The sequence below is a fragment of the Eurosta solidaginis genome, chromosome 5 (assembly GCF_040869045.1).
Source record: "Eurosta solidaginis isolate ZX-2024a chromosome 5, ASM4086904v1, whole genome shotgun sequence".
Lineage (NCBI taxonomy): Eukaryota > Metazoa > Arthropoda > Insecta > Diptera > Tephritidae > Eurosta > Eurosta solidaginis.
Window position 1 is genome coordinate 90,928,840 of NC_090323.1, and position 21,608 is coordinate 90,950,447.

Below are 21,608 nucleotides of genomic sequence, written 5' to 3' on the forward strand. Positions count from 1 at the left end.
GTACTTAGAAGAAAAAACTGCAAAGAAAGTAAAATTAAATTAAAAATAAAATATAAAAATTTCATAAAGTAGTTAAATGAAAGCATCTATTGGCATGAAGAAATCAATCTTTTGACTTTTAGAGAGCTTATTAAATTCTGACGGAGCACGCAAAATAGATTTAAATTGGAAATAATTGGCTCTATAAGAACATGAGCAACAGGAGAACCCTCCTTGTTTCAAGTGGTTGCAGATTGATAGTTTACACTTGGCGAGATAAGAGGGAATTAGTTGTATGTAAATGCCGGTTCTAGACCAAATGGAGACACGAAAAATGAGAAAAGAAATGTATATACACACCGACACACATATATATACAGCAAAACAATTCCTCTAGGTGGCGCATCCGGTTTGTGTTCTGGCTGATGTATAAGAAAAAGCTTAGATATTTTTGCTTTTAGCAGAGCTTAACCGTTCAGGAGAGGATCGTTAAATGGGGGCCCTACATTTTTAAAGGGCCGCAAATTTTTATATGTCCCCTCATATTCCTAATGAGTCCTAGACTTCACCCGAGCGTTTTTGAAGAGTCCCATAGATTTCTAATAGACCGACTGCTCCCAATTCCCCCACCCCCTCTTTTTGTCTCGTCTGCAAAAAGTAGCAGTTGGAGACCTGTAGTACCGCCCAACCCCAACCCCGAACCCCAACACCCAACCCCCTTTTTTCTCATCTACAAAAAGGAGTCGATGGGCACTTGTAGTACCGCCCCCCTTTTTCTAGTCTGCAAAACAGGGCTGTCGGGCACCCGATCAGGGGAAGATTGAACAATTTGTTTGGCATTTTATTTGATTGTTAGTTTGTGTGTGTGTATGTGTGTGTGTGTGTGTGTACGTGCTTTTGCTGGTTCATATATATGCATGTGAGAATTTCATAATTAACTAAAGGTTATCTTAATATTGAACTCATGATTTTCCATTATTGAAATCTTTATTTGTCTTTTTATTAGGGTATAAGTTTGTATGTAAATACTTACACATATGTTTGTATTATTGAATATTAACAAACTACAAAATACATGCCGATGGCCACATCCATCCATGGGAAACTTGTTCCAATGTAAATACTTACTTTTTTGTCAAATAAACCCTTTTCAAATAAATAAAAACAATTTTTTAATTTATTTAATAATTTGGGAAAAATTTAAACAACGTGACATCAGGATGGACAAGGCGACAGCTGTTTCGATTATACCTTGTAAATCTCTTCAAAGCCTTTTCTCCCGGCAGTGGGAGATGAACTGGCACTCCTACGATAGTTGAAATGGTTACAAATGCATTCAGCTACGTCATGCCTTAGTTGTTGTAAAGTTTTTCCCAATTGCCTTCTCTCGCATATATTATCTTCCAAACATCACATACTTCGTATGTAGTTATGTGTTGAAGTTATGCATGTTTTTAAGGCGGTTTCATAGAAATTTGGTTTTATTGCTGTTTTTGTTCTATTTATAGAACTACAACGAATTAACCAAATTTGTCTTTTATATGAATTAATCGGGGATTGCCCGTATTGCTTTAAATGTATGAACATTTATTTCAAACAATTTTTTAATTTTATAATTTATTTAATAATTTGGGAAAAATTTAAACAACGTGATATCAGAACGGACAAGACAGCTGTCTCGATTATACCTTGTAAATATCTTCAAAGCCTTTTCTCCCGGCAGTGGGAGATGAACCGACACTCCTACGATAGTTAAATGGTTACAAATGCATTCAGCTACGTCATGCCTTAGTTGGTGTAAAGTTTTTCCAAATTGCCTTCTTTCGCATATATTATCTTCCACGCATCACATACTTCGTATGTAGTTATTTATTTATAAATTTTACAATCAATCAGACTAAATATGAATGAGTGAATGAATATAAATGCGGATTACAGTTTAAAATTAACAAGCATACATAGCGAGCAAAATTATATTATAAAATATGTATATACATATATTATTGAATCAGTTGTCGGGATGGACTGTGATGCCGAGCAACGGAATTGATTATCAGTACTGTCGGAATGGACGTGATTTGGAGAAGCTGATGCATATTTAACACGCAATAGTAGGGCTGCGATGTGTGGGAGGTTGGAAAGGACGTGATTCCAAGCCACCCGCCCAAAGTAACCATTGATTATTAGTACTGTCGGAATGGACGTGATTTCCAGCAGCTTATGTATATCTAACACACAATGAGTAGGGCTGTGATGTGTGGGAGGTTGGAAAGGACGCGATTCCAAGCTACCCGACCAAAGTAACTATTGATTATTAGTGCTGCCGGAATGGACGTGATTTCGAGCAGCTGATGTATATTTAACACACAATGAGTAGGGCTGCGATGTGTGGGAGGTTGGTGTATAAATTTGCACTATTGGGGGGTATGCGCACTGAGGGAGTTAGGGGGAAAGCACTTCACTGCGAAAGAAATCAAACCGCGACAACTTTCGTTTTAAACATATGAATATATATTTTATTAGGAATTATTTCAGAATTTATTTTAACAATTTAACAATTTACACTTTCGCGAATTTAGTTCATTTAATTTTAGAGGCGTGAATATAGTTAGGCTGATGGCGAATAACTAACTTAAAAGCGGTCCAATGCATTCAGTTGCACCGCTTACTTTTTAACTTAAGGAGAGAGAAAAACGGTAAGTGTATAAATAGGTAAATAGGAAAATATGTATGCATTTCTTAAATCTGCATATTTTAGGCAAACGGTAGCTTACTAAATCGATACAGGGTGAATGTAAAATATGAGTATGAGTATGAGTATGTGATTTTATACAATGTAAATATTTCTGAATGGTAAGTATTTCAAATAAGGGTAAGTATTTCTGAAATGTCTATATATAATTAAAAAGGGTAGGTATATATTACAAATTTAAGGTAAGTATTAAGATGTAAGGATTATATATATTAATATTGTACGTGTATGCATATGTATATTTGACTCATGTCTTCAACATGGCGGCCGGCCTGCGGAGCTGAGGGATGTAGACGCTCTTCGAGATCCTCTGAGGTTCCGTCGACTTTGTTGAAGATTCTACGCTGATGTAGAGAGTTGCTATGGCGGCAGTTCCTGAGATGGGAGGAGGCAGAGTTTAGTAATGTTTCGCGTGACTATACCTGCTTGGGTGCGGACATCTACCACACGAACCCGTTGATCGGCGCCCGCATGGAGTTTGATAACTCGGCCCAAACGCCATTCATTGGGGGGGGGGGGGGGGTGAAGGTCGTCTTTAATAACGACCATATCTCCTTCGCGAATATTTTGTTGGGGATGTTTCCATTTATATCTTTTATGCAAGGTTTGTAGGTACTCGCTCTTCCAACGTGAGCTGAACTGGTGATGCAGAACCTTTAATCTTTGCCATTTCGTAGTAGGGGATACGTTTTCGGCATTCGGTTCGGGTGAGGAAGTTAAGGGGGCTCCTCGAAGAAAATGTCCAGGAGTTAGGGCTAATAAGTCGCTTGGATCCTGTGACATGGGAGAGAGAGGGCGAGAATTGAGCACTGCTTCGATTCGAATGAGGAGAGTGGTGAATTCCTCAAATGTAAACTTTTGATTTCCAGCTACTTTTGTGAAATGGCTTTTGAAGCTTTTTACTGCGGCTTCCCATAGGCCGCCCATGTGTGGGGCATACGGCGGTATGAATTGCCAAGAGAGGCCCTGTACCGCATACCTTTGTGCAATATCAACAGCTGCTTCTTTGAGGAATAGGGCTATCTCCCTCTGGATCGCTCGTTGTGCGCCAACAAACGTCTTTCCGTTGTCAGACATTATTTTGTGGGGTAATCCGCGTCGCCCTACGAAGCGAGTGAAGGCGGCTCTGAAGGCTTCAGTTGTCAAACTTGTGCATGATTCGAGGTGGACTGCTTTAGTAGAGAAGCAGACGAATACGCAAACGTACGCTTTCGTGTGAGAAGCTCGTCGTAAGAGGGACGTTTTCACCATAAATGGACCAGCGAATTCAACTCCTGTTACGTGAAATGGCACGGAGTAAGTGGCACGTTCGGGGGTAGAGGGGCCATTATTTGTGAACGCATTTGTTGTTTGTATATCGTGCACGTCTTGCATTGGAATATGCATTTCTTTACTTTCTGCTTGATGCGGGGAATATAGTATTCCGCTTGAATCATGCGAATCATCAGTTGCACCTCAGCATGAAGCAATACTTTGTGGAGAAAGTCTAGTAGCAGTGAGCAGAACTTGGAGTTATCTGGTATAATTATCGGATACCGTTCATTCTCGCTGATGTCGGCATTAGCTAAACGACCCTTAACTCGCAGGAGGCCAGCTTCATCTAGCACGGGATTGAGGGTCAACAATGAACTTTTCTTGCTGATAGGCTTTGCTGCTTCTAATTGGGTGATTTCGGCCGGAAAATGATGGCGTTGCGTGACCATTATAAGTTTAATTTTTGCGAAATATAGTTCTTCTTGCGTGAGAACTAGGGAACTGGAAATTGGTTGTTTCTGGGTTTGGCGGATAAACCGGTACATGAAGGCCACAACTTTTAACGCGCGCGGATATGATGAGAATCGTTCCAGTATATCGGCGTGATCGACAGCATGCCAGGCTTCGACGAGTTTCTTCTCCGGAAGGGTTGAGGTAGAAGGGACATATCTTGGCCAGAACAATCTCGGTTTAGAGAGCCATTGGGGTCCATTCCACCATAACGAAGAGTCAGCTAAGTCTTGCGGCTTGCATCCTCGGGTTCCTCGGCGGGGTTGTCAGCACTGGGTACGTGGCGCCAAGATGCGTTACTAACGTTCTGTAGAATCACGGTGATTCTGTTTGCCACGTAGGTTTTCCATGTATGTGGGGGTTTTTCTAGCCAAGCCAACACGATGGCGGAGTCTGACCAGAGTGTCATTCGTGTGGTGGCAGATTTAATTGGGATTGAGTGTTTGCTACTAATTTTGATAACAGTACTGCGCCACAGAGTTCTAATCGTGGTAAGCTAATCGTCTGTAGAGGAGCGACTTTGGTTTTAGCCACGAAAAGCTGAGATGAGAAGGAGTTTTCATCATGTTGTACTCTGATATAGACGCATGCTGCATATGCTTTTTCTGAGGCATCTGAGAAACCGTGTATTTGGATGCATTTATTTGGGGCGAATTGCACCCATCGTGGAATACGTATATTGCTTATGGCTGGGAGACTTTCCCGGAAAGTGTTCCACTTATGAATAGCTGCGGGTTTGACCTGTTCATCCCAGTCGGTACCTTCTAACCATAGCTGTTGGAGGAGAATTTTGGCTTGGATCATTATTGGCGAAAGCCATCCTGCGGGATCAAACAGCTTAGCTACGGCCGAGAGTATTTGCCGTTTTGTGTGTGACGTAGAGTCCGGTATTGGGTCGTAAGAGTACGAAAAGGAGTCAGTTAGAGCATTCCATCTTATGCCGAGTTTTAGTGGAGCTGGTGTCATGGAATTTAAGAAATTCCGCATCTAAGACATCAGAAGCTGGAATCGAATTGAGGATTTCTGCTCTGTTTGCAGTGATTTTTTTAAGTGGAAAGCCAGCCGATTTTAGAGCTTCGATAGTTTGATTCATGGAAGCGAGAGTGGACTGTATATTATGCCCGCCTGAGAGGACGTCATCTACGTAAGTTTCTCGAAGAATGATGTCTTTAGCGAGCGGGTGAGTTTCTTCGCAATCCTGAGCGAGTTGGTGGAGTGTACGGATTGCGAGATATGGAGCGCAGTTTACACCGAAAGTGACGGTTTTCAACTTAAAGTCTTGGAGTGGCTGGTGAGGAGCTTTCCGAAAGAGAATTCTCTGAAAGTCTTGATCCTCTTCCTTGACGAGAATTTGGCGATACATTTTTTCGATATCGCCATTGAACACGAACTTGTAGAGGCGCCAATTGAGAATTATTGACGTCAAGTCGTTTTGGAGAATCGGGCCTGGGTATAAAACATCATTCAGAGAGTTTCCTGAGTGCGATGTCTTTGATGCATTAAATACCACGCGAACCTTTGTGGTTTTGCTGTCGGGTTTGAGAACAGCGTGATGAGGGAGGTAAAATGAGAAATATTTACCATTTCTGATTACTTCTGTGTTTGGAGCGGGCTGCATGTGGTCCATTTGGAGGTACTCTGTGAGTACTTCTGAGTACTTTTCACATAATTCGGGCTTTTTTTCCAGACTCCTTTCTACACTGATGTATTGTTGCTGCGCTGATGGGCGGGAGTGCCCTAGTGCCAATGAGTGGGGGAAATTGGGTTTAAAGGGAAGTTTTACGACGTAACGTCCATTTTCTCTTCTTGTAGTTGTAGATGTGTAGAGGGCCTCACAAAATTGGTCCTCCGGTGATCTGGACAGAGTTGTGTGGATCTCTTCCTGTTCCCAGAACCGTTTGAGTAGAGTGCTGATGTCCGGTTCTGTTGATTCACTGGCTTGTGTAGAGTAGGTGGAGACTAGTTCCTTTACTAGTCCGCTGAGAACCCATCCAAATATTGTGTTTTGAGCTATAAGGGTTTCTTGCGGATTTCGTTGCAGACCATCGAGCAGTATTTGGGGAATTATATCGCTTCCTATAACCTTGTCTATTTTTGAGGGATGGAGACAGTTAGGATCTGCGAGCTGGAGAGATTGGAATGTCTCTAAGCTGACTTTTGAGATTTTCTTATTGGGAAGAAAATGAGTGAGTTGTGGGAGCAAAATTGCGTTGGTGCTAATCTCTTTGCTTAAGTCTGAGGAGCAAAGAGTTACCTCGCAGATTTTGTTTGCTTTTTGCACCACTGCGCCTCCCATTCCTGAGATTTCATATCTTGCATTTTTTGTTGGGAGGCCTAACATTTTTTGGATTCGGGTTGCCAAAAATGTTTTCTGAGAGCCTTGGTCAATAAGTGCGCGAATTTTATGGTACTCCCCGGCGTGGTGAATGGGGACTAGTGCCGTTGGGAGTAGTGTTGTTTCACAGCTACTGGAGAAATGTGACGAGACCGTGTGGGTTGTTGAGTCCTGGTGTTTCTGCGCCGCTGCTTCAGTCGCTGCTTGCCTTGATGTCGATGCTTGTTCATCATTTATTTGATATGGGATTGTGGTTTGGGCTAGTGTATTTTGGGGTCTGAGGCCTGTTGCCCGAGATGCGTTCTGATGTTGTTGAAAATGGAGGAGAGAGTGATGTCGTTTTTGGCAATAAACGCATGAAAACTTGCTCTGACAATCACGCTTGAGATGTGAGTATGACAAACAATTCTCGCAATAATTGTTTTCTTTTACAAATTTGAGGCGGTCTGCTACCGTAAGCTCTTTGAATTTCACGCAAAACATCATTGAGTGGTTTGAGTTACACAGCTTGCAAGAGACTTGCTGTGGTTTTGAGTGATGATTATTAGAGTGAAAATTATTTGTTCTGTTTTTATTTGAGAACGTGGAGTTGTGGATTGAGTTTTGGTTTGTGGACCTGGGTGTGAAGTTTGGTAGAGGATTTCTAGGCTTACCTGGTCGGTAATTGTGGAGTCTCTCTACTACTTCGTATCTGGAAGTCAAAAATTTGTCCATATCTGACCACAGTGGCAACTCTTTCCGAGAAGTAAGAGATTGCTCCCATAGGGACAGGGTTTCACTGGGCAGCTTTGAGGAGCAAATATACACAAGAATGGGGTCCCAATTAGAGGTTGGGATACCTTGTGCTTCCAGGGTACACAAACAATTATTTATGGTGGTTTGCAGCTTTTGAATTTGCTCACCATTTTCTGAGAAAATTTGCTGAAGACTAAAGAGGGTCTTCAGTTGGTTGTCAACCAATATTCTTCGGTTTTCGTACCGAGCTTTGAGGGCGTCCCATGCTAACTGAAAACTGTTGTCTGTGAGAGGGTATTGCTTCACTAACTGACCTGCTTGGCCTCTCGTTTTCTGCCGTAGGTGATATAGTTTTTGAGCTTGAGTGAGTTTGGGGTGATTGCCGTAGACTGCCGTAAACATATCCCTGAATGCAGGCCAGTCTTCGTATCCGCCGTGGAATATTTCAGTATCGCAGGGTGGTACTTTGAGGTATACTTGTGATGAGTTAGAAGTATTTGGGGGATTTAAGGGCTGAGATATTTGAGGTGAGGGTCGCAGTAGTTGTATGGCGTCCATAATTTGTGACATGCAAATTTCATAGCTTTCAGAGCACTTTTGGTATTTTTGCTCTATCGAATCGGTGGACTCCTGATGGGATGGAGAAAGAGATACATTTCTGTAGGAATCTAGGAGTGATTCCCACAATCTTTCGAGCTGTTGTGTTTTTACCTTGAGAAGTGACTCAGTTTGGTCAGCTATCAGGGTTGCTGACCACTTTGAGTAAAAGGCCTCTAGTCTATTGCTTTCGAAAATGAAAGTATCAAGACTTATGTCGGGTTGACCTACATCAAGAGTGTCATTTGCTTTTTTGCTCATATTGGTTTTGTTCAGGGTAAACAGGTGTTAATTATAATATTATAATATGGGATACCAAATGAGAAGGGTTCCAAATGTATTGCTTGGTTAAATTTAAAACAGTGCTGAGTGGGGTAGTAGTATATTAATTGATGAAACACTATAATTCTACTATGTTTGAAATATAATTTTGGTCTTAACTATTTTCCGGCTTATAAATTTTGTGACACAGTCTAATGCTTGTACACAGGAACGAGAATTTACAGCGAGATGAGAAAATGAGCAAATAGCTGGATCTTATTTATATGTATTTAATTGTGTGCCGGTACTGTGTTTATATTAGGGTGGGTCGTTGTTGTTTTTTTTTTTTTTTTGTGGAAAAATTAAGTAGGCGAAATATTTTTCAGTTGTGCAAATATTTTTAAATATTACTTAGTTAAAGTCTGCGCAATTATACGCGTTGCTGGGGTTTTGTTAATACACCCTAGTGAAGGTGTTTTGTTGTACTTGTTTCTGTACTGCCTTAGCGCGTCTAAGTGCAGTTAACGGATTGGGGTTAGATTTATATATATATATATATATATATATATGTTTAATATATAAACTGGCACAAGTGGGAGACTCGAATTTGGGAATTTTGCAGTTATATTTTGTTCATTTGTTGGGATTGAGAACGAGAGACTCAATACAGTGCTCTTATGCCCGTGAGACAGCAATTGATAACGGGAATGTGCCAGTGGGTATGAAGAGTTAATACGCCGTGGGGTATATACGTGATGGGATTTGAGAATATTGTGTTATAAGTGTATTACGTATGTATGTTTGAGTAGCGGACTAATTTCCAAGTTTCTCGAGATTTATATTTAGAGATTATGTATTTCGAATTTACCGTAGATTGGAGCCGCTATGAGACTTACATACGTAATTTATGCGCACTTACCGCTGGTTTCAATTCTAAAATGTTTTGAATGTACTGTACCGTGATATCCTTTTAGCCGATGAACCCGTTACCTTTCTGTTGCTTCTGTTGCTGGGACTCACGTTGGCTGGCTCACGTTGTCTTCTTTTGAAACTGTTTTGTACCACTGTTGCAGGTCTACTGCTCGTGCTATGAAATAAATATCTATGGATTTAAGGAACACTCTTATGTGCCTTAAAGCACTTAAAACCAGCACTTATCCTTTTTTATAATTTTTTTGGATTTTTTTTTTTTTCGAAAATGGGTTTTCCAGGGCGTAAATATTATTTTCTTTTTCAGGTAAGTGACACTTTCTTGAGGTAAGTGATTTTCTTTTTCAGGTAAGTGACACTTTCTTGAGGTAAGTGATTTTTTTCACAAATACTTTTTTTTTCTTAATGGCACTTTATTATATCTGTTATATTCTCACAGTATTTTTTAGCTTAATTTAAATTTTCTTTTCGGCTTTTACGAATATGTATATGTATGTTTGTATGCACACCTCTTATTGCACTTAAGATATTTATTTCTTTAACTAAACTGTTTATTTTTGTTCGCTTTTTATATTTTTTATAAACTTTAGTTTTCAGGTTTTTACTTTTCAAGCACCCCATTGTATTCTTGCATAATTTTATATAGACTCTTAGGTGTTTCTTTTTCTTTTTAGCTCTTATTTTCTTTTTTCACCAAATTTCTTGTATTTTATATCCTTTTTTATAACAAGTGATTTATTTAAAAAAAAAAAACAATTTTTTGGGTACTGCCTACTGTGCACTTTTTGTGGTGTACTATGTGTACGTATGTACATATATTCTTCACTTTGGGGCGCAGGTATACTGCTAGTGATAATTAAATAATATAATTAAATTTTTTTAGAAATTTAGCGTACTTGTAAATGTTTTGCACTGCACTTTTTTGTCTTTTGAGGTTTATATTTGTTTTAAATTTATTTTGCACAATTTTTTGTTGATAGCGCGTCGCGAAAACCGATTTGTTTTTAATATTAAGTTTATTTAAATTTTGAGTATTTTGTAGGTCACTAGCTCACTTTTATGGCTCCAAAAGGACCATGTATAAATTTGCACTATTGGGGGGTATGCGCACTGAGGGAGTTAGGGGGAAAGCACTTCACTGCGAAAGAAATCAAACCGCGACAACTTTCGTTTTAAACATATGAATATATATTTTATTAGGAATTATTTCAGAATTTATTTTAACAATTTAACAATTTACACTTTCGCGAATTTAGTTCATTTAATTTTAGAGGCGTGAATATAGTTAGGCTGATGGCGAATAACTAACTTAAAAGCGGTCCAATGCATTCAGTTGGACCGCTTACTTTTTAACTTAAGGAGAGAGAAAAACGGTAAGTGTATAAATAGGTAAATAGGAAAATATGTATGCATTTCTTAAATCTGCATATTTTAGGCAAACGGTAGCTTACTAAATCGATACAGGGTGAATGTAAAATATGAGTATGAGTATGAGTATGTGATTTTATACAATGTAAATATTTCTGAATGGTAAGTATTTCAAATAAGGGTAAGTATTTCTGAAATGTCTATATATAATTAAAAAGGGTAGGTATATATTACAAATTTAAGGTAAGTATTAAGATGTAAGGATTATATATATTAATATTGTACGTGTATGCATATCTGTGGAATTTTGACAAAACAACTTATTTCAAATCTGACAACTTTTCAGTAGAGCTAAATATGTGATTTGAATAAAACTGAAAGATATTTAATGCAAAGTATACAGCGGATATAATAAAAGGAAATTTGCCCCGCATTTTAAAATGTATTTCTTAATTTTTAATGCAGTACTTTTCTTTAAAATGCCTTTAAAATTATATATGTTGTTTTGTCAAAATTTTTTTATGTAAAACTTATACTTATTTCAATTAAGTTGTTTTGTCAAAACTATTTTCTACATAAAATAGATAAAAATTTCCACCTATTTCAAAATAGGTTGTTTTGTAAGACTTAGCCAAGCAAACAAGTGTGAAATAAGGTGAAACGTAAAAAACACATAGTATATTTTTATGGAAATCCAATAACTTTTATGAATAGTTACATATGCATTTATTTAAAATATTAAATTTTATTATAATTATCAAAATCTCGTTATTCATTTTCTTCGATTTCATCAATATCTGAGTCTACTTCCACTTCGCAATCGCCTTCAACTTTTAAATTTTTGTAGTAACAGTGGAACTCTGTGTTTATAAAAGGTAACACATCCAACCAGTCTTTCTTCTTGCTGGAAGAAATAGCCAGGGGTCCTGCGTAGCAATTATTTAACGAAAAATCCAAACTTTTTCGTCGTCTTTGATTAATATTTAACTCCTTGAATCTTTCATTACAGTCAACGGAATTCTTATAATGCAATACGTCTTGTGTAGACTTTTTATACCGCAAACAGCGTATATTTTTCTATTCGAATTTCTCGCCTGTGGGAAAACATAATTTAAAAGTGAATAAATGAATTATATATTTATACATATCATCAAAAGATTAAAATGCTGCCTCCGGGTTTGAAAACTTCTCTTTATGACTATTTCCAAAAGAAATTTTTGCAGTGTGCTGCTTATTCCATTTTTTAAATCCATTTTTGACAACTTGTGAAACCAGGGAAAATATTTTCTACTATAACTTATGATAATATAATGAGATAGGGTCTTCTCGAAACGCCTGCAGACCTAAAATGATTTTTCACTCAGACTTTGATAAAATAATGTATGTGTGTACCTGAGCTATTTGTTGTTTTCCAATTAGAGTTATTTTTTAACAAGCCGGAAAAATCAAAGAAGTCGTTTTGTTTTAGTTCGTGAATGATATACTTTTTGTTCGCAGCTGCGATAAGGTTTGCCCAATCATGTGGATGTTGGATAGATCCTGAAGAATTTTTTTCTTTTTTTCGATTTGGGCATGTACTGTGTCACATTCCATATGGGTGTGATCAACTACAAGAAATTTGTGGTCAATAGTTTCAATAGTTGTGCTTTTTAAAACAATTTGGAACATTGCACAGATATTGGCATTGCGATTTTGCCCAGGGCATAAGTCACTATATAAAATAATGTGTTTGACCATCGGAGGTACCTTTGAAACGCATTTAAAAATACACGACCCTATATCATTTGATTCCCTCTTTGCGATTGTCTCATTCCAAATGAAACAATGGGCTTTCTTTGTAGATCCCTCATGCATTGTGAAAATATATGTCTATAACGGACGCTTGTAAAAAAACACCGATGCATTTATACGTGGAGTCGGCAAACATTGTTGTAAATCCATTGAAAATATCATGACAGTTTTGTCGGCTACAGAAAGTTGTTTATCGGCTTTCTTACAGCTTTAGGCAAAGTCTGCTTGGTCGTGATGCTCTTTTTATAGTGACTTAAGACTAGATTTTTCTTCGGCGTCCAAAGAATTTTGTATTTGCAACATAAACTTCTCGCAAGTGTTGCACAAATCAAGCTGCGGCTTTTTGAGTTGGATATTCAAAGAACGAAAATTTTCACAATATTTCGATTTTGAAACTGGATCATCAAATTATTCCGCATACAGATTGTATAACTTCGAAATATTGAGATCACTTTGGAAGTACAACATGTTGGTGTGTCTACGGCTATAATGACTTTGATATTTTGGTATGCTGCTTATGTGCTCCAAAACTTCATTATGATTTTCAATTGAGAGTTTGTGTGATGGAGTGTGTTTTCCGCGGCGATCTCCCTTAATAAGTCCACCACACTCCAGCTGAACTTTGTATTTGTTTACTCTTTTGATCACTTGTTCGGTTTCCCCAAATATTTTTAAGAAACACATTTTACATACCCGATGTCTTGCGGAACTGATCTCAAAGTGATACAAATAGTTATATTTGCGATCGCGAGGATTTGCTGATTTTCGAAAAGTTTCAGAATTTTTCGCCTCAACTTCAATTAAACTTGATACAAATTGTCGGCGTATAGTGTAGTCCCCCAAACTCCAATAATTTTTAAAAAGGGTTTTCTGCTGGTCAAAGTTTAGTTTTAAGTGACATTTCCTGCGGCATTTTTTTAACCTTTCAATTTGTTTAGCCGGCATTTTTTTATTTTTATTAGTATAGTACTCTTTACCCAAATTTTTGTTTTGCTTATTAAGTTTTTTCATTTCCTTCATTCTTGGGGGAGAATCATTTTCTTCGGGTAGATCCCAATTAGTACTATAACTTGGGACTACTGATCTGTCTTCGATATTCTCCGAAGTAGAACTCAAATTCGACAGAGTAGATGGTATATAATCCGAGTAAAGAAAATCTGTGTCATAAAAAATATCTTCATTGTCACAAGATTCTGGACTTTCTGTATCACTTTCACTGTTTTTCGTATTTTTTTGTTGCACGTTATATGAATTTAGGCTCTAACACTAATCCATCATCAAGCAAAATATGGCTTTGACACACTTTGTTTCTGATAAATTAACTAGATTTGTATTTTTAGACAATTTCCTAGCCATATCTGCCATCTGGCGTCCCCTTTGCATATTTAGTTTTAATGGTTTTATTGTAACCGAAATCACTTATTTTTGAAATTTTTTCAATACAGCATTTGGCAAAAGCACTTATTTATAGATAAAAAATATATTGAACACTCTTTTCACTTTTACAAAAGCACGTATTTCAAAATAAGATGTCTTGTTTTTTCAAAATTACCCCGATACTAATTTCACAAAACAAACTATTTCAATATAAGTTGCCAAAAAAATTAATTGTAATTTGACATAACAATTTATTTGGAAAAAGGGTGCTTTGTGAAATATGATTTTTATTTTCATGGCCGCCTTAAATCGAAATAAGTTGTTATAGAAAAACTACAATGATTACAATTATTTGAAGTTTTTCGAATTTTTCGACTTAACTGAGAAAAGTTGTTTTCACCGACGCAGTTTAGAAAAAAAATGAGTTAAGTTGATTTTTCGGATACTGTAACTTTCTAACTAAACATCATATAAATAAACCAGTAAGACCAAAATATGCATACCAATTGACAAAATTACATGCAATTAATATCTAAAATATTTCCTATCTTGAGATAAGTTGTTTTGTCAAAATTCCACAGATATGTATATTTGACTCATGTCTTCAACAGTTGGAAAGGGCGTGATTCCAAGCCACCCGCCCAAAGTAACTGGAGCAGGTAACAGATTTAGTTTTACATGTGATTTTGAAACAGTTATGAGTTCAAGGCAGTGAGTATATATTTTTTTATACTGTAAAGTGTGTCGCAAGTATCAATATTATTACAGTGATTATTGAAATCTTGACACAGACAACGAAGAGGTTCATGCATTTGAAAATTCGATGTACATGTATTTAAATATAGCGGTTGGAAATACCGATAGGGCCTAAAAGGGACATTAAACATCACCTCGCCAAGCAGAAATGGACTGTTTATCATCCCCCTTAATAGTTTTACCATAAATAAAACGCCAAGCATCTCCCTACGGCTCTGTAGTGAAGGCAGCTGCAACAGTTTTAACCGGCTGCAATAGGGCGGTAGGTTCCTTGATGGATCCCAGGGCAAATAATTTAAAGCAAAGAGCAAAAATTGCTTCTGGACCGATTCTAATTTTTCGCTATGAACCTGATAACGCGGGTTCCAGATAATGGAAGCATATTCCAATATAGGTCTTACTAACGATAAAAAAAAGAGTTTTAGTGACATAAGGGTCATTGAATTCCATTGACCACCTTTTTACGAAAGCCAAAGTGCCTCTAGCCCTATTCACACACGATTCGATATGTAATTTGAAGTCCAGTTTAGGGTCCATTATAACGCCAAGATCAGTAAAATTTGTGACTTGCTTAATGATATAATCGCCTATCATGTACTGATACGTTTTAAAAGATTTCCTCGTAAAACACATAAACTTGCACTTCGGTAAATTTAGTGATATGACGTTCACGTCACACCACTCAACCAGGTTATTCAGATCCAATTGAAGAAGTGCCCTATCTTCACGTGAGCGAATGGGCATAACCAGTTTGACATCGTCAGCGTACATCAGCGGTATGCAGCGCTTCAAAACATTTGGGAGGTCGTTAATGAAGAGCAGAAACAACACTGGACCAAGGTGACTGCCCTGTGGAACTCCAGAAGATACATTGATGAATTCAGACAAGCAATTGTTAAACACAACGGTGTTCTACCTAGCAAGTACGTAGAGACCCAAGAGAGAAGCCGTGATGGAAAACCCAATCGATCCAGTGTAAGTAGGAGTAAGGAATGGGAAACTTTATCAAACGCCTTACTGAAATCAGTGTAAATGACATCAACTTCGCAGTTCGCACTTAAGTTATTGGATACGAGGGTTGTGAACTCCAGCAAGTTAGACACAATGGACTTACCCCTGCAAAAGCCATGTTGTGACAGGTCCACTGCCGAAGATACTGCAAAATCCAGTTGATTTGTGACAACTGATTCAAATAGTTTTGGAATAGCACAAAGTTTGGCTATTCCTCTATAGTTTGTGACACAAGATCTACTCCCACTTTTATAAAGTGGTATTATAAACGACTCCTTCCACTTCTTAGGGAATATCCCTTGCCTCAAAGAGGCATTAAATAAGCAGGTAAGGGGTTGAAAAAGAAATCGAGCGCAAGTTCTGAGCACAATAAATGGTATTTCATCAGGTCCACTGGAGTAGGAAATTTTTAGACTTTCCAGATGGCTTATATGGGATACCTACTAAGTTAAGCGAAGGTAACATGTATTGATAATCCACCGGAGGGGAGTCAGGGATAGTCGAGTAATTAGATTTTAAAAAGTCAGCAAACATATTTGCAATCTCGGAGTCAATACTAGAAATCCGATCGTTATACTTCATTACAGAAGGAAACCCTTTAATTTTTCTTTTGGAGTTGACGAAGGAATAAAATATTTTTGGATTGTTAATGTCGATATCTCTCTTTCTCTAACTTAAAACAAGCGACATTAGAAGCAGCAATGCCAAAGTGATCAGAGATGTATTTAACAATACTCTCCTCAGTGACCGATGGCTTAAATGAGGACAAATGAATCCATTTATACCGCACAAATACATCTAACTCAGCATTGTCATTGCTACCACTAACAACACGCGATTTTTGCGTAATTTCTTTTGATGCACTCTTTCGCTGTCTGTCAGAAACATCATCAGATGGTACATTTGCATTAACTACGCTAGCTGTAGCATCTGCATACGATACAGTGCCAGCAGAGCGCGACACTGCACTAGTATTTGTCACATTGTTGACAACCATTTCAGCATCAGACTTATTGGAATTATCAGAAGGCCCATTCGAATTATTTTTATGATTGTTAGCTTTAGTTGATTTAGATGTGGATGCAGTAGATTTAGTTTTAGATGTAGAATTGGAACTAATTGATGTTGATGTATTTCCAGATGTAGACGTAGTTTTAGACGAATGAGAGGCTTTAGAAGATGAGACGTTTTTAGATGTAGATGTAGATGCAGGCGAAGTAGAAGTTGTTTTTGTAGTAGAACTAGTAGAGAGTATTTTCGATGTTTGCGGCTGAGTAATAATAGCAGCAGGAATAGATGTAAGAGTAGTAGTAGGTGCAGGTGATGAAGCATTAGCTCTCAGATTACCGATAGGGGAATTAGAGAACTCCGTGCCAAGCGGGGTAGCGGGAAAATCCATTAGGTTGCTTTGTATTAAGTTGTTGTTATTGGATTCCATGGGGAGAGCAGAAATAAATAGCGCACTATTTCTGACATTCGGACAACCATATGACTCAGCAACATTTAAGTTGTTGTTGGATGACTTCGAAAAGTCCATTATATGATTTTTTAAATCTTCGAATTTTTTAGACAGCGTTCAAAATATTAGATAGCTTGCCCGGCATGTTCACACACTTTTCACACAAGTAAAGCAAATGCGGGTTAGCCTTGATTAGCTTTACTTCATAGTCCGATATACCCTCACTACCGGCTCTGTGGAAAATCCTCTTGCAGAACCCATTACACGGCACTAGACTATTGTCACCAGTTCTGGAAAATTGTTTATTACACTTTCCCCAAAATTCGTCCATTTTGGCAATTTAAAGTAAAAGAAAATATAAGAATACGTGAAAATATGAGAGCGATTAAAAACACGTCCGTACGCGGCGAGAGAACAATATGAAGTGTTTTGAAGTTATGCATGTTTTTAAGGCGGTTTCATAGAAATTTGGTTTTATTGCTCTTTTTGTTCTATTTATAGAACTACAACGAATTAACCAAATGTTGTCTCTTTATATGAATTAATCGGGGATTGCCCGTATTGCTTTAAATGTATGAACATTTATTTCAAGCAATTTTTTTATTTTATAATTTATTTAATAAATTGGGAAATATTTAAACAACCTGAAATCAGGATGGACAAGGCGAAAGCTGTTTCGATTATACCTTGTAAATCTCTATGAAACCGCCTTACAAACATGCATAACTTCAACACATAACTAAATACGAAGTATGTGATGTATGGAAGATAATATATGCGAAAGCAGGCAATTGGGAAAAACTTTACAACAACTAAGGCATGACGTAGCTGAGAATGCCTTTGTAACAATTCCAACTATCGTAGGAGTGCGGGTTCGACTCCCACTCCCGGGAGAAAAGGCTTTGAAGAAATTTACAAGGTATAATCGACACAGCTGTCGCCTTGTCCATCCTGATATCAGGTTGTTTAAAATTTTCCCAAATTATTAAATAAATTATAAAATTAAGAAATTGCTTGAAATAAATGTTCATATATTTAAAGCGATACGGGCAATCGCCGATTAATTCATATAAAAAAAAAACAATTTTTATTTAAAATTTAAAATTTTTTTATTTATATTTTTCTCCATATTTTGGCGTGGTTAGCAATGCGTAATATACTTGTGTGTGTGTGTAGTTTCATAAAATTACCACTATTTTTCTAAATAATCTTTTCGACAACATGTGTAAATGGAATATATTCATACATTTTATCATGGATGAGGATACAACAGAGGTCTGCTTTGAGTACTAATAAAATTAGTGCACTTAGTCATGAGCCAAAAAATTGTGTCTAAATGTGTACTTAGTCAAGTACAAATACTATGCGTGACTAGCACATAAAATAGAAAATACATACGAGTGCCCCGCAACACATATGTATGTCCAATACATATACGACATTGTTGAGTATAAGATGAAATCATAGTCGCTTTAACTCAGTATCATGTTGGTTTCGTGTGTAATACACTGTACATATACTTCGTTTATTATCGGTTTTTCTTTTGCGCTGTATTCAGTTTAGTTTCGTGTACATCTTTGTGTTGCTAGCGTCAGAAGACTGATATGACTATATTCATTTTATTGTACTGTTAGTCATACTGATTTATATTAGTGTTTTCGTATAACACAGTTGACTTTCTTGCTCAATAAGACAATTGAGTACTGAACTGCTCATGGCTTATGAGCGGTTATTCATTTTACGAAGAATGACTATGTAAATGTGTTTTAGTGGATAAAAGTGCTTGATATTCTTTGTTTGTGTACGCACTAATACTAATTTTTTGGTTAGTCCACTAATAACCTTAAAACATGAATAATTGCAGCTCACTGGTATACAATAAGCAGCGGTGTTAGCAGATATGGCCTTGTGAAATTTTTTCATTGCTGTTGCAATACCCAACTTTCTAGTGCGACCAATTTCTATTCCATTAATTTCATATCGAATCTCCTCGAATAAATACGCCATACAATTATTAAGCAGCTGCACAGTTTTTGAAACTTGCGAATTACTATTTGATATTTTTACGAATATTAGCAAAACTAAGGGGTGCTGCCATCTCTAAGCCGATGCTAAACAGTGATATCATGCCCATCCATAGATCAATCATTATGTATCTACTACATAAACGAATAAATAATTGCGTCTACACATATGTACGTATACGAGCAGCGGAGAAACAATGCACAAACACATGCATAAATCTTATCTGAGTTGTCACAAGAGAGGGTAATAATTTGTGCAAGTATTACTCAAATGAGAAATTATACATCTATAGTTGTAGCTAAGAAATTTATAACTAAGTAAAATTCTGGAAGCGCCTAGAAGATGCCACGAAGAAATCACAGAGTATAAAAGCATCAGCGGTAGAGGCGCTATGGGCAAGTTTCGATTCAGACGCTATCTAGCGAGCAATAGCAGTATTGTTTTGATAGTAGATTTTCATTTCAGCTATCAATCAGTTTGGTTATTAAGCAAGCTATTCGTTGCAAAGTTTGAGTGTATTGTGAAGTACTTTAATAAAGGCCATTTTTCCATTATTCAATATTGGAGTTATTTATTCAACAGTTTAGTGATTCGAAATTAGCAGAGGGTTGCAAATAAGAAGATTTGCAAGTAAATCGTTACAATTGGTGCCAGAAGAGGAATTGTTGAATAAATTCCAGAGGACAACAAGGACATGACAAAGTTCAGTGAATTGAAGATCCAGCAACTGAAGAAGGAGTTGGAGAACCGTGGATTGAATACAGCCGGCATTAAACTCGAACTTCAGGCACGACTACGAGAGGTAATGGAAGCAGAAGGAATTAACGTGAAAGAGTATCTTTCATCTTGATGTCGACGAGACAACAACAAAAATTGAAGAGAAAAACGAAACATCGCAGACAGTTACGAGCACAGACTTGAACATGATATTGGCTGCAATAACTGCTCAAACATCGAGAGTGGCATCTCAGCTGGAATCGCAGGAGACACGTTTGACATCCAAGATGGAAGAACAGAAGACATATATGGCATCACAACTAGAATCGCAGGAGAACCCTATAACAGCGAAGATTGAATCACAGGAGACACGTATCTCAGAAATGTCGTCAGAAATAACATCTAAAATTGAACCACAAGAGGCACGTATATCAGTAATGTCGACACAAATTTCAGCACAGATATCATCGCAGACCTCCGCACAACTAGAATCGCATATGGAAGAGAAACTAACGCAGTTTCAAGAAGGGTTCAGTGGTCGATAAAATGGAGGCCAAGATAGATGCTTTAAAAGATCGTATACAGGAGTTGCAACTAAATCGCTCAGCAGTTTCAGCGAGTAATCCACAGGTAAAAACACCATCCTTTGACGGTTCTGTTCCTTTCCAGGTCTTCAAGCTACAGTTTGAGAAAACCGCAGCAGTGAACAACTGGAATACGGAAGGTAAAGTTGCTGCACTATTCATGGCGTTGAAAGGGCTTGCAGCTGAGATTTTACAAACCATTCCAGAGGGCGAACGGAAGTGTTATGAAGCATTGATGGGCGCTCTAGAGAGACAATACGGAACTGAGCATAGGAGACAGATATACCAAATGGAGTTGCTGAACCGCTTCCAGAGGCCTGGTGAAACATTGCAAGAGTTTGCGTCGGATATTGAAAAGCTAGCACATTTAGCGAATGCGGACGCACCCGTGGAATACACTGAAAGGGTAAAAATCCAGGGTTTCATAAATGGCATACGAGATGTGGAAACGAAGCAGGCTACATATGCGAATCCAAAACTAACATTTGCTGAAACGGTATCGCATGCACTGATTCAGGAAACAGCGTCGCTTCTGTGTAAGCCAGTTTTCAAAGCACACCGTGTGGAAGTAGAAAGGCCCACTCTGGGTACACGCAATATTGGAGGCACTGAAAGGATCGCAAAAGCCGAGTGAAAAAGTTATCAAATGCTTCAAATGCGGGAAGTCCGGTCACATAGCACGTCATTGCGATCTTGGTCTTAATAGTTCCAACAATGTGGGTGGCCGTAAACGCAAAGCTGGAGGAGATGAGCAAGAGCGAGTAAGAGGTAGAGAGCTAGATCCAGCTATTGAATGCCCTGTGATATCTGTGTCGCAAATTGGTAGAAAATCGAGCAGTCTTAACGTCAGAGGGAATGTGGATGGCAAAGAACGTGTACTGACTGTAGATACGGGCGCATCTCATTCCTTGATCCGATCTGACTTGGTCAACAGGAGAGTAAAACCGTTACTTGGAGCAAAGTTGCGTACGGTCACTGGCGAGTATAACCAAGTCCAAGGAGAAGTGATATGTGAAGTATTGATTGGGAAGGTCATGGTTCTACACAAATTTGTTGTGGCGGGAGTGGATTTCTTGGTTGACCATGACATCAAGATCGATATGCAGAGAAGAGATATGCGTTATGAGAACCAAGATGTGCCACTTAACTTCAGTTTGGAAAAAGGGT

The 21,608-nt window shown here is 37.8% G+C and overlaps 1 protein-coding gene across 3 annotated transcripts in view; it reads right to left on the reverse strand.

Annotated features, from left to right (window-relative positions):
- The window catches only part of LOC137253437 (limbic system-associated membrane protein), a 795,865-nt gene that overhangs the window by 291,702 nt on the left and 482,555 nt on the right, over positions 1 to 21,608 (reverse strand). The gene's annotated exons all lie outside the window — the stretch shown is intronic.